Genomic DNA, 17,930 nt, shown 5'->3' with positions numbered 1-17,930 from the left:
AGATGATGGACGGAGCGCTGAAACTTTTCAGAAACTCACCCCAGTCACAGATCTGGGTTGAATCCATCATCATTCTTTAGCTCACTTCGCCACCTCAGTTCAGACCCAGCTACATGCAAATCAGTCTTGACCCTGTGCCTCATGGGAGCAGTCCAGCCCAAACTGCCGAGCCAGCTCTTCCCTGAACCGGAAACAAGCATCCTGGGACCGGTTTCTGGGTAAACCCTTCATCAGCCAGGCTAGCTTGAATCCAGTGACAAAGTGAGCAAGGGACCCACGTCTGGTCATACCCTGCAAACTTAGGGCAAACAAAGCAAATACAAGGAGATGATGGACGGACTGCTGAAACTTTTCAGACACTCACCCCAGAAGATGATGGACGGAGCTCCCCAGTCAGAGTTCTGGGTTGAATCCTTCATCATTCTTTAGCTCACTTAGCCTCCTCAATTCAGACCCAGCTATATGCAAATCAGTCTTGACCCTGTGCCTCATGGGAACAGACCAGCCTGAACTGCCAAGCCATGTCTTCCCTGAACCGGAAACAAGCATCCTGGGATGGGTCTCTGGGTAACACCCTTCATCTGCCAGGCTAGCTTGAATCCAGTGACAAAGTGAGTAAGGGACCCACATCTGGGCATACCCTGCCAACTTGGGGCAAACAAAGCAAACAAAAGGAGGCATGATCCTTATCATCTTGCATCATCCTGAGGGCGAGTTGTCAATCATCATACTTAGGGTCAGTTGTCAATCTCCTCCCCTGTCATTTTTCTGTATGTGCTTAATGCCAAAGTATTGTAATTCCATTGCATTTCCTCCATGTTCATCCCAAAAGTGTTTTGCGACAGGGTATGAAAAGTCTTGATTTTTCATTACTGGAAGATGTTGCAGAATTCTGTGTGTGTGTGTGAATTTTTTTTTTTTTTTTTTTACTGAGAAACTATAGTTATCATTTATCAAACAGGAAACTGAAAAGCCCTGAAAATTGGCAGCTATGGTTCAACACACAATGCACACAACGCACACCAAATACCAAAACTCCTGCTCCCACCATTATTTTCTCTTTTTAGACAGTCTTTCTTTTCATGCCATCGGATAATGGGTAAACTGAACACTGTAGGGGCCTGCATGAGAAAAACAAAAGTAGGCTCAAGGCCCTAAGTCTCTGTCAAGTTTCATGGAGATCCATCAAACGGTGTGAGTTATAAGTCAATCAAAAATGTTTTGACCCCCTTCCTTAACTTGCCCCTACCTTTCAATCTACAAAGGAAGGGGGCAAAATGCTAACATCCGGTCCTATTTGATGCAGATTCATGAAACATTACTAAAGTGATAAGCAATGGAATATTGTATTGCCCCACTTCAACTTTCCATCCGCACCCCCACTCTTGGATTTTCACAAGTATCTACAGAAAACCAATCTTTCAAAGCTTCTGCCAAAGAGTGTGCAGATTCATCACAAAGTGACAATGATAATTTTTTTAACTCAGCTCCTCCATCCCCAAATGGTTCTGCACAAACTTTAAAAAAATCAAGGAAAGGCTAAATGTGCCGCTATCTTGCAAATTTCATGCAGATCTGCCAAACGGTGATAAAGTGATTAGTGAGTCCAAAATTATTTTGAGGCCCTCTCCCCTTTTGTGAATCAAGGCTGCACCCCTCATCCATCCATCCATCCATCCATCCACCCACCCATCCATCCATCTTTTTATCGAGCTATCCACCTACCTACCTCACTCTCGATCTATCTGAATAGACACAGAGCATGTGAAAATACATTAAGAACTGCTGTTACAATTCAATCCAGAGGTGGAAACACCTGTAAGCGGACACCATTTGTTATCGCACTCAGAATCCTGGAGAAAAATTAAATGAAATTAAAATAAAATACTAAAGAGACATCCTGCTGAATTTCCTGGAACTCCAAGCAGATGATAAATAATGAAGCGAGGGTAGGCGCGCAGATGAAATTTCTCAGCAGCTGTTAGTTTCATTATTGCACTGTCATATTCCTTTAGGAAGAGTTGCAATTGAAAAAATAATGGTGCCGGCAATTATAGATTTCTTCCTCTTAGGGGCACAGGAAAGGAATCGCTGTACGGATGAAAGTAGCAGCTAGGCTAGGCAGACTGCGGCCTTGGGGATCCGACGAGGCGACTTAACGACAAATGCGGATACAATGCCGTGCTTCCATAATGTGAATTATTTAGAAAAAAAACGCCCTTACATAATTCTGCACAGCGAGGGCGAAAGAAGGCTCATCCGCTTCAAATAAAACTATCACTGCTCCGAATTAAATAGAATTCTGCCCAGGACATGCCTGGAGCAGTGTTGCAATTAAAACTCTTGGACTTTTTCATGGCAAGAAAAAGCACAAAAAACCTACTAAAAAGAAACGCTAGGCAGTCAAAGACAATAGCATTTCATAGAAGCTTAGTACTGGCTAAAAAAATATCAACGTGCTCTTATTGATGGATAGACAGGTCCTTGCCACTCATATATTTTTAGCACTGTTCCATCACTTAAAGTGATGGCACAGCAGACTGGCACTCTCACGGGCCTGATTCGTTGTTTGCGTCTGTTTGTAAACAATTTAGAAAACAATTATTTCACCAGACACCTCATCGAAATATTGTCTTCTATTTTTTTCTGTCAATAACTTATTTAATCTAAACACTGTAATCATGGAGGAGGCTCCCATAAAAATAGAATACATATCACATTTATTAAATATGGCATTTTAAAACTTCTTCAAATATATTGTGAAACTGCATTTAGAGTTTCATTATGAGAAACCAGTGTCGTGTTAGAGCTCTAAAATCTTGAAATCAGATCAGCAACGTTTTTCAAGAAGAATATATCTTCAATTATTTTCTTGCATGACCAAAAGGATTACTCATTTTATGATTGACCAAAAAGACCAAAAATCTTGTTGCAGCTCTTACTGGGATGTTTCACTATTTAAAAGCAAAAAAACTAAGACCCTGATTAAAAGTCCATACAGAGATTGCAGGCATGGAGAATTACTGAATCCGATTGAAATATTCAAATGGTTTTCTATCAATTACTAGTTAAACACCTCCGAATGAGGAATAACTGAACGGACCTGCAATTTCCGTGTGGAATTCCACACAGTTTTCTCTTTTCTTTGAGGCTTATAACAAACATTTCCACCTACATTAAATATGTGGTAACTGTCTGCACGAGTCTTATGTGGGCCTTTCCTGAGGGGAGAGAGGGGTTGTGGCGGACAGGGAAGTGGATAGAGGAGGTCTCCACAAAGAGGAAGCCATACTTGCTCCTTCTATGTCTTGGCTGGCGAAAGGGTGTGCTCTGAGAAAAGAGATCTGTGTTACTATGTAGCTTTTTCCCTATGCAAAAATACTTACTGAATTTTCTGACTGGTAAATATGGGCCTGGTGTTCCTGCGCCCAGAAAATCTGGGGCCAAGAGAGCGGAATCCCTTATAATTGTCTGTGGTGGACGATACCTTTTAGTGATAACGCTGACCATTGATGTTGTTGATCATGATGTACATTATACTTCTTCTTTCCTTGCATTTTATATCCCTATTGGAATTCTTATGCTGTCATGTACACGATATCAGCTAATGTTTCCTGGGGTTGTGTTATGAGAAACCAATAAAAATATGTTATAAAAAAAATGTCTGTGGTGGACTTCGCTGTACAATGTTTAATTGAGTCCTGACTGTCCCCTTTATAGAGAGAGGTGCACAAATGCCTGCAAGGACACATTGCTCCATAAACTGTTAATTGGTAAAGAACAACCCCTGTATGTTTAAAAAAAAAAAAAGTAATGTTGGTATTTTGTAAATAACATGAGGGAACTGATCAAATAAATGATCAGGAATCGTTAAGTAGTGACAAAGCGAGTGGTAAGTATTACCAGTATTGGTATGTGCTATAAGATCATAAAAGACATTTGATCTATTCCTTTTTCTTGCTATAGGTTTTTCTCTTTAAACTGACTTTTCTTGGGAGATATCCTTGCGAGCTGTTGACGGATCTTCAGTTGGAAACAACCTTCATCTGTTTGCTTGGCATGGTTGAATCAGCTTTGCAAGGTGAGGTCCTTGAGCTCCTGCCATGGAGGGAAAATGAGAGGGCGCCCGCCTGTTAATTTATGTGATTGCGAGAAGTCCAGATGAAGGGGCAGGACAAATCTGATGAAACTGCAGCTTAATTATTTTTGTATTGCTTTACATCTAGGAGAAAATCAAATTGGTCAAAAGTGTCCCTTCTTAAGGAGAAGAACATATCTGCAGTGTGTAAAAGAACCAGAGGGAACTTATGACCGGCATCAACAACCCATAATTAGAGACAACAAAGTGATTCTTAAGGTGGGGAGCCACACACTCAAGACTTTTCTTCTTAGGTGTTCTAAACACGCTGACATGTTTGTAGAGCTTGGAAGTTATAATAAGGGTGAAATATGGCATGGTTGAATTGGATATTGGGCAGACAGCTTCAGGTCATGCCTACTGCTCCTCTAAGCAAATCTACATCAATTTGGCAGGGTAAGTTGAAATGACTCTGTAGAGATTCCTTGTTTTTCATAACTGAAGTTTCATCTGTATATCTTTGGCTTTTGAAATCCTCAATTCAATTCAAACTTTATTCTGCGAATTTCACCATCAAAGATAATGGAAACATATACATGCACAAGTAAAAAAAAAAAAGAAAAAACGTACCTTCTCTGTCACACGCCTCTACCGCCGCCGCATGCCTCTCCTCATCTGCTAGAAGCACCGAAAGCACTCCGGCTTCTGGGCTCTCCCAGCAAATCACAATGCTGCAGGAGCAGCATCGTGTTTGGCCTGAGCATCCTGTTTAGATGCTCAGGCAGTGCCTGAGGAGGTTGGACATGTTCTGCATGAGGCTGTGCAACCCAGGACAATGGAGAAATGTCAAGTGCTCATAACGGTTTGGCTGGCCCAGGAGGGCCGACAAAACTGTCATTTGCAGAGGAGTGCAAACCACTCCAACTCTGCTCTGGCATCAGACAGCTAGCCCCACCCCGACTCCTGAAAGAAAAAGAAAATGATAATGTCTTGTTATTATCATTTTCTTTTTCTTTTTTTCACTGCTGCAATAGCTATGGGGTGACCCTCTTCTGACTTAGCGGAGGAGCCACCTCCCTATATTCACAAGAGTCAGGGGCAGCTCCTCCATTAAGGTGGAGGATTGTCGCCCCAATGCCTTTCAGCACTGCAAAAAAAGAAAGTGATAATAACATCTCCCTGGGGTCATAAAATGCAGAGCACGACTTGGTTACCATGTGCATTTGTCAATAGTGATGTCCTTATGTGCAATACGACACTCGTTCATGTAAACTCTGACGAAGTGTAAAACTCTCCAAAGGTGCATATATTATCAAAAAATCTCATGTTTTAAAGAGAGTGTCCCATTTACAGCGCTCAATTTAAATGTCTCAAAACACTAGTTTAAAGAAACGAAGTCTCACGCCAGTACTCTTTTCGCTGTCTATGATGTCGAGATTGATCTGGCACTCATAATCCTGAGAGCGACCGATTTCAGGGTCACTGGTGGGGCCTCCTAGTGCCAGTTAGCTTAAACACACACATACGTAGAAACTCTTTTACTTTGTTTTTTAAATCTTCCGTTTCTGTCCTGTTCTCTTGGATTTTCTTTTCATAAGATCAACACTCTTTTCTCCTTGTAGGTTCTTCAGTTTTCTTGTAGGTAGTTTCCTGCACACTTTACTCAAAAATGTCGCCAAAAAATGTTGTAAATATTGCTAGGTAGTCCATATACTTTCTTGATGCTCCTTTATTCAGATTAGATGGTAAGTCAGTAATATAAAGGATAGACCCCACCAGGAGCGGCCTCCTGCCACTCAGCCCTCATTCAACTGCCAGACATCCACCCAGAACATTCTAACAGGCTCTTGTATCATACATTCTCTGCTGAGCAGCAGGGACAAGTACCACAACATTCTGTTCTTATCACTTTATTTTTCTGTGCTAAGGCATTTTTGTGGGGTTGGGCACCTTCCTAAGTGCGCATGAATGTTTGGCAGGCCGTCTCGGGCTCCCATTCTCCATCTGAGTGCCAAACCACATCACTACACAGCATTGTGATTGGCTTAGGGGAGCTTGGGTGCTTCCTGCTCGCACAAAAGCCAGGAAGAGGACAGAGACGACAGAAGAGAGGCAGCGGCCAGCCAGTCGGTCACACGGCCAGCATGTGAGTGATCTTTTTTTTTAAATGCCCCCTTTTCCCTTTCCCATCCAATTAACGCTCCCCAGGAGCAGACACCACTGATAAGAGTTGTCCTCACATGCCTAAACCACAGGGGATCACCTGCTCCTGGCAGGCACAAGACCTCTGCAAAAGAAACAATTAACGGATGGAATGCTGGACAATGCAAACATTCACCCCCAGTCACAAGGTTCTGGGCGCAACCCATCATTCTTTTGCTCACCACACCACACCAGTTTGGATACAGTCATTTGCAAGTCAGTCTTGACCCTGTTCCTTATGGGAACAGTAAAACCTGAACTGTCAAGCCAGGTCCTCTCTGGACCGGAAACAAGCATCCTGGTTTCAGGGCATCACCCTTCATCAACCAGGTTAGCCTGAAACCAGTGGTGTTGTGAGCACATGACCCATGTCTTGGCATACCCTTCCCACTTAGGGCGACCTATGCAAAAGAAACAATTGATGGATGGAATGCTGGACAATGTAAACATTCACCCCCGGTCACAAGGATCTGGGTTTAATCTATCATTCTTTTGCTCACCACCTCAGTTTGGACCCAGCCATATGCAAATCAGTCTTGACCCCGTTCCGTGTGGGAACAGTCCAGCCCGAAAAGCCAAGCTAGGTCCTCCCTGGAGGGGAAACAAGGATTCTGGGACCGGATTCAGGGTATCACCCTTCATCAGTCAGGCTGGCTTGAATCCAGTGGTGTAGTGAGCATGGGACCCACGTCTGGGCATACCCTTCCCATGTAGGGTGACTTATGCAAAAGAAACAACAGAAACCGGTGTAGTAACGTAGTCCACACTGGGTTGTCAGTTTTGCTGTGCTGTAGACATGCTTGCTGTGAATGTTCTACAAATTGGCGAACATAACACACAAATCAAATGTCCTTGAAAATCATAATGTGCGCAGCGTTCACATCAGAGAAGGCATATACAATGTCAATAATGATGATGCTTACTTCCCTTGACTTCGCAGTGTTTGCAGATTTGTGCCATGTGAGCAAAATATAGCACACTTTGGCTGGAGCTGTCCGATGTAATGGACACTGGTGGGGCTGCAGGGCATGCTGTTCCAGTTTCTTTTGTTTCCTTTGTGGCTTCTTAGGTTTCTGTGTGGCCTCTTGTGACCCATACATGTTGCGAATTTTCTCGTGTGTTGTCTGAGCTTGTAGATCTTGATGCTTCTCCCCAACATGTTGACTATTTGTAGATGTCAACTTAAGGTAGCTACAGACCAACTTTAAAGCTTGAGAAAGTCTCCAACTCGTCGCCAAAAATATGTGTAGTAGCGTAGTCCAAACTGGTAGGATGTAGTATATGTAGGTTTATTCAAGTAGATAACAAGTAGTAATCAAGCTCTGTAGAGCAGCCCTACCTGGAGCAGCCTGCTAGCTGCCCAGCCCTTCCACCAACTGTCACCACTCATACCCAGTCACTCAAGAATTCCACTTCAGGCCCACACGCCATCATTCCACACAGAACATTCACACTGGCTGAGCAGCTAGGGACAAGATAACAGAGAACACAATAACACAACATGAAGATACTACAACCGGTCTTAGGATGCTTGATTCCTGTCCAGGCAGGACCGGTTCAGGGAGGACCTGGCATAGCAATTCGGGCTAAACTGTTCCCATGGGGCACAGATTCAAGACTGATTTTCATATGGCCAGGTCTAAACTGGGGTGGCATGGTGAGCAAAAGAATGATGGATTTAACCCATATCTCTTACCTGGGGGGTGAATGTTTTGAATTGTTCTGCATTCCGTCCATCAATTGTGCATCTTTGGCTTTCTTGCCCTAAGTATGCCGAGTTTGCCCAGACGTGGGTCCCCGGGCTCATTGTGCTACTGGTTTCAAGGTATCCTGGCTTTTGAGGGGCGAAACCCCAAAACGGGTTATAGGATGCTTGTTTCCGGTCCAGGGAGGACCTGGCTTGGCAGTTCGGGCTGGACTGTTCCCATGAGGCACAGGGTCAAGACTGATTTGCATATGGTCAGGTCTAAACTGGGGTGGCATGCTGAGCAAAAGAATGATGGGTTTAACCCAGATCTCTCGACTGGGGGTGAATGTTTTGATTTGATCTGCATTCTGCCCATTAATTGTGTGTATTTTGCTTTCATGCACAACACCTCTGCCAGTCCTTGTTGATAGAGACTCAATTCCGAGATTGCCCAAATCCTCCTCCAGAACAAAAGAGGACGTAGCCTGGCTATGTCAGAGACTTTTTTAAGCCCCAGGTCCATGCACAAGGGGAGCAATGATTTACTTATAGGTAAACCAGTCAGTTGCCTCATGAAGCGATTTTCTGGAGAATCCAGAAAGGATGACTCCCTGTGCCCCCACAGGTTGGCATAATACAAAGCCCAGCCGCGCACTTGATGGACCGGTGCCTGCAGGACTGGTGAGATGGGATGATATTGGAAGGCCTTGGATGTCTTCACTAGTCCCCCAGTTGTGGTTTGCTCTCGTTTTAACCAACACCTTGCAATATAGGTCTGCCAGCTGCAGTGCTTAGTCGAAATAACACATACGTATTCAAAAGTATTGACTTGCTCCATAGGGTTCCCTCTCAGCATGGGGTGTTGGCAAGTGTGAAATACACCATGACAGGTGCTTCCACTCTCAAATATGGAAGCACATTTTCTGCCAAAAAGCCCCCACTGTTGACAGCCTCTGTGACAATCTAGCTGGAGCATTAACTTGCTAGACTGTCCTCAATATGATGACAACAGGGAGGATTTGAGACTTGCATCCCTACCTGTGCTAAGATGGTACCCAGATACAGCAGCGCAAGACCAGCAGCCCCAAACTAAATAGGTGAATACATTTGTTAACTAATATAGTTCCATAGTGTTGTAGAATATTGTTTGAGGTAATGTGGAGCAGGCACATGACAAATAGTACATTTGTTACTGAGAGGTATCAGGGGCCAGATCCATTAAAGGGTTTTGCCCATTCTGTGTCTATGGGAAAATGTGTTCATGCATATGGCCCTAGATATATTTGGAACAATTTCATATTCTGTACTTTCAAATTTTGTTTTAACTGTGTTTATTAATACAAAACACTTCTTATGAACAAAGAGTTCAGCTCTGTCCTCGATCATAGCTTTAAATCAAACCCTTTTCTTACTGTCTCTCACCAACATGGTGGTTCCCCTCCCCCTATTCCTTCCATCTCTCCTTCTCTTTTCGCTTCCTACTCATAACTTATATTGGGTATGCTTACTGTACCCCTCTTCCATACCCGTGTTTGTTAGGGCTATGCATTACTGTTTTTATATGCTGCATTTAGTGAAACTCATTGTTGCCCTTGCCGTTGTGATGCATCATCTGCTGCCTGCAGACAAGTTTAAGTTTGACTATTTATCTATATTCCCCGCTTTGTACAAGGTTGTAGGTGGAATCAATTTATATCTTTACTGACATTAGCATGTTCTTTTAGGCTTGATGTATATATGTATTACATGTTTTCTGTTTCCTACTATCTGTAAGAAAATAATAAAATATTTAGGATTTAAAAAGCGGAATCACCAATGAGTGGTTTTAAAACAAGAGTAAAATACGTCTCTGTTTAGCATACACGTCACCAGTCTGCGCTGATGACTGCTTTATTGGAATTTGGCCATATGACTTTCATATTAATGCAGTTATCCTGAGCACGGTGGACTGCAGAACATATCAATAAACAATGATGCCATGCCAGAGGCTGATCGCAGAAGCTCGTCTCAGGAGCAAGGGCACAGGATATTTCTTGCTTATACAACAGCTACTTTTGGAAACAAAATTGCATGTTTCACAGATGTCCATTGGGTTCTCTCTATTAATAGTGCTCACTGTCTTAATTTCCTCTAAGAAAGGCCTCGTGATGTCATAACTCTAGGGTGATGTCACAAGCAGGAATTTCCATCACTAGTCACTGGGAAAAGTAGAAAGTGAGACAAGTGAATGGAAATATAGAACCCTTATCTCATTTTGTATCTACACATGCTGTGACTCAGCATGTGTAATTGTCTTAAACACTTTACAGAGTAAAGTAGTAAACACTCTCCAGGTGATGAATTACTTACATATCCAGCACTGCTGGTTAGATGTCCAACACTGCTGAAAAGGTGTTGGCTTAAGAGAACAGATGAGCGTTCAACATTTGCCCACATGTTTGGAGTCCAGGCCCTGAGGGCCCACAGTCCAAGGATTTCATAGCCACCGACCTTTGTAGGGTGCACACTGCGGGATCTGCACATACGCAAACTCCACAGGCCCCATCAAACCGAGACAAGAGTACTGAGGGACAGATCAAGGACTTTGCTTACGAACACCACGTGTCTTTAACCAGCAGACCACACATAGCTCTCAGGGAGTGGGTCACAGATGGGAGGAAGGGACAGTGTTCCAGAGCAAGGCTGGTTCAGAAGAGAAGAGATTTCAGCCAAGGTCACACTAGGAGGCAACAGAAGAGAGTTTTACTCATCGAACCGGGGCTCGTCCCTGCGGATTAGCCGCAGAGAGTGATTTTCCTTTCAATAGAGACTTCAGAATGAACGATAATAATAATCATAAAGCGGATGGAGCTTTCAGCCAAATCTAAGTTCAGGGAAAAGAAATCAAGGGAATTATTTGATTCGTTTAGTTCATTACTAAGTAATGCCTCTCCTAATTGAAATATTCATGAACACTTTGCAAACACAGGTGCCAGCTCTCCGAGGCAAGGCGTGCGGCTCCTGCGCCGCGCTCCTCGAGACCGGTCTTTGAATTATTCCAATAAAAGGCAGGTTTAGACCTCTGATGAACAGAAGCCGGTGTCGTCCTCAATGAGATGGTCAATGTAAGATTAAATAATGGTAATTAACGCTGCCGCGGCTGCACATGATACACCTTCTCAACTGGCTGCAAAAAAAGCTTTCTTTTACTTCTGATTAAATACGAATCACGGAAGACTTGTATGGACCTGCCGTGCAACGTTCTGGGCAGGAGCTGAGTGGATGTGTGTGGGCAGGAGCTGAGTGGATGTGTGTGGTCAAGAGCTGAGTGGATGTGGGTGGGCAGGAGCTGAGTGGATGTGTGTGGGCAGGAGCTAGCTGGATGTGTGTGTGCAGTAGCTGAGGGGATGTGTGTGGGCAAGATCTGAGTGGATGTGGGTGGGCAGGAGCTGAGTGGATGTGTGTGGGCAGGAGCTGGCTGGATGTGAGTGTGCAGGAGCTGAGTGGATGTGTGTGGGCAAGAGCTGAGTGGATGTGGGTGGGCAGGAGCTGAGTGGATGTGTGTGTGGGCAGGAGCTGAGTGGATGTGGGTGGGCAAGAGTTGAGTGGATGTGTGTGGGCAGGAGCTGAGTGGATGTGGGTGGGCAGGAGCTGAGTGGATGTGTGTGGGCAGGAGCTGGCTGGATGTGTGTGTGCAGGAGCTGAGTGGATGTGTGTGGGCAAGAGCTGAGTGGATGTGGGTGGGCAGGAGCTGAGTGGATGTGTGTGAGCAGGAGCTGGCTGGCTGTGTGTGTGCAGGAGCTGAGTGGATGTGTGTGGGCAAGAGCTGAGTGGGTGTGGGTGGGCAGGAGCTGAGTGGATGTGTGTGGGCAGGAGCTGGCTGGATGTGTGTGCAGGAGCTGAGTGGATGTGTGTGGGCAAGGGCTGAGTGGATGTGGGTGGGCAGGAGCTGAGTGGGTGTGTGTGGGCATGAGCTGGCTGGATGTGTGTGTGCAGGAGCTGAGTGGATGTGTGTGGGCAAGAGCTGAGTGGATGTGGTTGGGCAGGAGTTCAGTGGATGTGTGTGGGCAGGAGCTGATTGGATGTGTGTGTGCAGGAGGTGAGTGGATGTGTGTGGGCAAGAGCTAAGTGGATGTGGGTGGGCAGGAGCTGAGTGGATGTGTGTGGGCAGGAGCTGGCTGGATGTGTGTGTGCAGGAGCTGAGTGGATGTGTGTGGGCAGGAGCTGAGTGGATGTGGGTGGGCAGGAGCTGAGTGCATGTGTGTGGGCAAGAGCTGAATGGATGTGGGTGGGCAGGAGCTGAGTGGATGTGTGTGGGCAGGAGCTGGCTGGATGTGTGTGTGCAGGAGCTGAGTGGATGTGTGTGGGCAAGAGCTGAGTGGATGTGGGTGGGCAGGAGCTGAGTGGATGTGTGTGGGCAGGAGCTGGCTGGATGTGAGTGTGCAGGAGCTGAGTGGATGTGTGTGGGCAAGAGCTGAGTGGATGTGGGTGGGCAGGAGCTGAGTGGATGTGTGTGGGCAGGAGCTGAGTGGATGTGGGTGGGCAGGAATTGAGTGGATGTGTGTGAGCAGGAGCTGAGTGGATGTGTGTGGGCAGGAGCTGAGTGGATGTGTGTGGCCAGGAGATGAGTGGATGTGTGTGGGCAGGAGCTGAGTGGGTGTGTGTGGGCAAGAGCTGAGTGGATGTGTGGTCGAGCTGTCCTGGTCATGCTTTGGGAAGGAGTGATGACGTTTAGTCAATCTACCCAGTCTAGGTTAACGGGTCCCTAACTACTAATCTAGGATGTACAACTAATTCTCTAGAGGGCCTCGATTGAAATGAGTCCCATTTTCGTTACATTTATGTAAGTGCATCCTAAGTGGACATCCTGAAAAACCGGACTGACTCTGACCCACCTAGATATTACATGGACAACCTTACCTCTGCTCTGTAATGGGGTGGTTATAAAAAGAAAAAAAAACATAAGATACGAGAAAGAAAAAGAAAAAAGTAAAGCAAATCCTCGGGGCAGATTTACAAGCCCCTTACTCCTTGTGTCGCAATTGCGTCACTTTTTTGACACAACGGCGGAGCAAACAATGTGGCCAATTTACAATGTGACGCATCTAGGGAGTGGTGTCACTTTGTAAAGCTCTGTGTCACATTTTACCTGCACCAAGTATAATGTATGCAGGGTAGGCGATCCCATGCAAAAAGCGATGTAGATCTTAGGCAGTGGAATTTATAACATTTCATTGTGTCACTCTATGCCTTCACTACATCAAAATCCCTACGCCTGCTCAGACCAGGCGTAAGGAATGACGCATGGCTTTTTGTATGGGAATCACCTTTATGTTGTGGCGCAATGCTGGAGTTGTGTTACTTTCATGAGCAACTCCAGCAATGCGTCACTTCTGTGGCAAAAAATAGGTCAGCATTTCTGACGCATCTGTTAATCCTTGCGCCATGGAGCACTGTATTGAAAATACAGTGCATCCATGGTGGCACAAGGATATTTGGCACTGGCACAAGCAAACTGACGCATCTATGCAGATGCCTCAGTTCCTTGTAAATCTACCCCACTGTCTCTTCCACTAGGGTGAAAGAAAGAAATCTTTATTGCTTGATTGTTAAAATCTTTGCAATACACGACACAGTTAATGCATAAACATATATTTAAAAAACGTGTTTTTTTTAAAATCAGGCATATCCCATCACAGTTGGCTTTTAAAAAACAAAAACCCTGAAACAGACTCCCTTCCTACCCTGTAGTTAAGGTAAAACTCCACCAATCCGGTTAATGCCATTGGTCTTCTCGTGGAGGGATGGGGGGAGGTTTGCAAAAATAAAGACATTCCTTACCGTGCTTCTGAAAGCGCTCTAGCCTCCTCCTTGTGTATATGTGGTTGCGCATTTCATTCCCGTCAATAAAGTCCCAGGTCAGGGTCCCATCCCAGGATGCATAGATGCATTGTCAACACCAACACATTTGGGACAACTTCCATAAGGGAACCTTCAATGATCCTGCAAATACAATAATTCTCTCCCCATCCTCATTCAACCCAACTCATGAACTGCTCCTCCCTTGATACTAACAACATAATTTCTCTTGAACCTGACATTGAGCTTCTCAGAATCACCTAAAGGATCTGGAGCAAAGAGATGGCATCAAGGAAACACCAGAAATTCTGGCTCAGCTCATATACTAAATGCTTTCAGACCATGCTATTGTTCAAGTCACTCTCAAACGTCGCTAGGGGGCACATGTATCTGCATCCTTCATTATTGCATTCAATGCCTCAACCTTATAAAATGCATGCCATGTGTCAAAATACTGTGCTGGGGCTAGAAAAAATTAAAAAAAATTAAAAGATCTTTATTAATATTGTTTTGAGTTTCATAAACATTACATCAAATCCCCGCAATCAATGCTGTACCCCAGCTGCGGCCCGTGGAGGGAATTACAGTGGGGCAGGAAGGCAGGGCGAGGGAGGGGCAGGGTGGGGGGTGCTAAAAACCGGAATATGGACAATTGGAGGTAAGTAAACAATTTAATAAATAAAACGAATTTTGTAGCGCGCCCTGCATCGAAAAATGCGATGTAGTGTGCGCTTCAAAATTCGTTTTATTAATTAAATTGTTTACTTACCTCCAATTATCCATATTCCGGTTTTTAGCACCCCCCACCCTGCCCGCCTTCCTGCCCCACCGTAACTCCCTCCACAGGCCGTGGCTGCTGTACCCCTGTTTATTTATCTTATTTAGGGATACAGTCTGTTCATTTATACATGTGTTCAAGTATCAATGCATATGATAGGGCAATTGATGGTAAGTGTCGACAGCTGTACATCTTAAATTAACTTTTACAACACAAAGTAGAACAGGGTACATAAATAAGCCAATTTCCGTATCACTTTATCTCCTTTCATCAGTATACTGAGTTTGTCCTATGTCACATTCATCGTATCACCATGGATGTACAGCATACATTTCTACGAGCGCTTTCCAAATATTAATTGACGTAAGGGATAGGCCACCTTATATCAAGTTTAACTTTATTCGGTTATCAGATAAAAACAACCCTAAAAGTACATAAAATTCATCGTAAAACAGATATTCATACATAGATCATGACAAAAATATAAAATAACACATCTTGTTCATTTAAATAATTGTCTACCGAAATCTAAAAACCGATTTAAAAAAATGCAGACAAGTGTGTAATAGTTAAAATGTTATCCAATTTTTGCAGTTCTAAAAATGCAGGGCGACACTGTGTACATTCCATGATTTTCAACAGGGGCACAATCAATTTTGTCCTTGGGATGATATAGAATCTACAGAAAAAAAGGATATGAATGTCCGACTGTTCTGAAGAATCGTCACAAGGGCATTTGATCAGTTGCTTAATCCAGATATTCACTACAGGGAAGCTTAAAGAACGCTGTAACAGATTTAGTCTAAAACGAGTCAGTAAAAACCTTTCAAAATCGCTCATTTTTAACTTAATGTATGGTTGCATGTGATCAGAAGTCATAATCAATTGATGTGCGACCACAGTTTTCATTACCATTTCTGATTTAATTCTTAGGTCGCACAGATAACTCATGCATACATCTTTGAGAAATTTCCTAGATATGTCACACACAGTTGAGGGATAGTCATAGTATTCCCTATGCCCTATCTTAATTAGGAACGTTCTTACATAGGTTAACTTTGCTACCCTCCCAACATTCTCTAGGCCCATAACATCCTTTAAAATGGAGCGATTGAACTCACATTCCTCAGTTGACCAAATCCTGTGCCACAATAGTACCGGGGCAACGTTAATAATATCTTCTATATTCGGTATCCCTAGCTCAGCATGACTGACATGTTTATACACTATACAGTACTGCTAATAGGGATTTTAAGAAGTTATTCTCTACTACTTGTAGTGTTTTTGTGTTTACATAACCCCATACCCCTGCACCATATGTAGCAACTGCCACGCAGGTAGCTCTATACACAGTTAAAAGCTCCCTGACAGGTTTTTTTGCCCATCATTCTACTGAATGTTTTCAAAGCTGTAATAGATTTGATAAACAGTAGTCTCCTGGATTGTATTGTGTCGATCCATCTGCCTGTTTCATCAAACAATACTCCAAGATATGGAAACAGGGGGTCTGTTCAAGTCGTTTGGAGTCGACAAATATTGTTTTATCCTTTTTGTGCTTCCTAGGGCCGTATGTCTTACTAAAGGTCTTAGTGCAGTTAATTTAATCTAAATTTGTCATAAAAGCTGTAAAAGAGTTAACCACCATTTGCATGGCCAGCGGTGTCCTGGCCATTAAAACTGCATCGTCAGCATATAGGAGCGCAGGGACAGACCTTCTCCCAACAAGTGGCATGTCCCTGCATTCCTCCAACAAAGGTTTTTCAAGACCATTAACATTAATTGTAAACAAAAACGGAGCGAGGATGCAGCCTTGCCACACTCCTCTTAATAGGGTGAATCGATCAGTACATTCTCCGCTCGTTCTATACCTAACCTGCGCTGTAGCCCCCATGTAAAGTTCCCTGAGAAAGTTAATTATGCCTAGCTCCACTCCTAGGTTCCGAAGGACCAACCATAACTTAGAATGGGTGACACAGTCAAAAGCTGACGTTAAATCAACGAATGTTAAAAACATTCGACCACCCTTTGCTTTAACATGCTTTTCTAGTAAAAGATTCAAATTAAGACATTGGTCAATGGTACCTAGACCCTTCCTAAAACCATATTGAAGGTCGCTTATTACCGACCGTTCATCAGCCCATAATTGCAGTCTATTTAAAATTACCCTGCCCAAGATTTTAATGGTAGAGTCCAAAAGCCAAATGGGGCGATAGCAGTGGCAGCTCGATCTATCGCCGTTTTTTAAAAATAGGAACTATTATTGACTCGCACCATGAAGATAATAGCCCATAAGAACAGGATGCATTAAAAAGTTGTGCAAGCAACGGGCCCCAAAGATCCTTAGATCAATGTGCAGCCAAACATCTCGCTTCCATCAGCTAAGAACCTAGCAATACCAGTTTCGTTTTTACATGTAACCCCCCCACTGAATGAGACTTGTCTATTAACACACCTCCCATCCACCTTTATTTCCTTTAGGGCGGCCTTCCTTCAGATTTGGTGTCAAGGGCAAGGACATACGTGTCCCATATTACAGGCACTGAGGATCTACAATATACTCTCGTTAGCTTGATAGGCATGGCAGTTTCTGCCGTGGTCCACTTTAGCAAGTCTGTGATCCATATGCTCAAGAGTGAGGAGGCAGGTGACTTCCATGTCACATATATTCGCTTCTTAATCAGTACAAGTGCCATTTCCACAATCCTTTTCATCTATCTGTTTTCAATGTAAGTATGATGTCTAACAAACACAGCAATGGTTCAGTAACCATGATTTTGTCTTTCAAATCTGCTATTACATCCAAAGCCTTTGTCCAGAAGTAAGTGATGACAAGACACTGCCATTCCAAGTGGTGAAAAAAATCCTCATCTAAATGATTACACCTCAGGCACTTGGCACATGCCTGATCATACATGCGTCCCGTGCAGTTCGGGGTAAGATATGCTCAATGTATAGAATGCAACTCAGTAAATTTCTGTCTTGGATTTCTAGATACTCTTTGTGTATACAGTTTGGTGGATTTCCTTTGCTTGTCAGTAATGTCACACCCAACATTTTGAGACCATCTAGTCAACAGGTCCAAGAGACTATTCTCTTTTTGTGCTATGAATACTGTGTAAAAAGACCCACTGCCATGAGTATGCAAAAGATGCAGTGCATCTTATTTAATTTGTTCTAAATTTTCTTGTGCCCAAGTTTTATGTAATACAGCCTTCATTGAATTACACATAAGAAACTGTCTGGGACACAGCCAATATGTCTCGATTACATTTTGGACTGGGCATAGTAATCCATGCTCATACAGGTTCCCATTGTTGTCACACCAACCCACTCCCAGTGTCAAGTGC

The sequence above is a fragment of the Lissotriton vulgaris genome, chromosome 2_1, assembly GCF_964263255.1.
Source record: "Lissotriton vulgaris chromosome 2_1, aLisVul1.2, whole genome shotgun sequence".
In the NCBI taxonomy this organism is placed as follows: domain Eukaryota; kingdom Metazoa; phylum Chordata; class Amphibia; order Caudata; family Salamandridae; genus Lissotriton; species Lissotriton vulgaris.
This window is presented reverse-complemented; position numbering follows the sequence as displayed.